We start from the raw sequence: 201 nt of genomic DNA on the forward strand, positions 1-201 counted from the left end.
TGTTTTCCCAACTTCGATGAAAAGGAAAACATCTTTTTCATTTTTTTTTTCAGGGAATTTCCCTTCATCTTCTACCGTGTTCATCTTGTTCAAGGATACTAGGGGAAGATCTTACGGCAGGTCAGATCCGGTTTAAGCCAATGAAGTTTGCGATTGGATTCCCTTATAGATATCTGAGGATGGATGACGGGGCTTTGGGAT

The sequence above is a fragment of the Penaeus monodon genome, chromosome 30 (assembly GCF_015228065.2).
Source record: "Penaeus monodon isolate SGIC_2016 chromosome 30, NSTDA_Pmon_1, whole genome shotgun sequence".
Lineage (NCBI taxonomy): Eukaryota > Metazoa > Arthropoda > Malacostraca > Decapoda > Penaeidae > Penaeus > Penaeus monodon.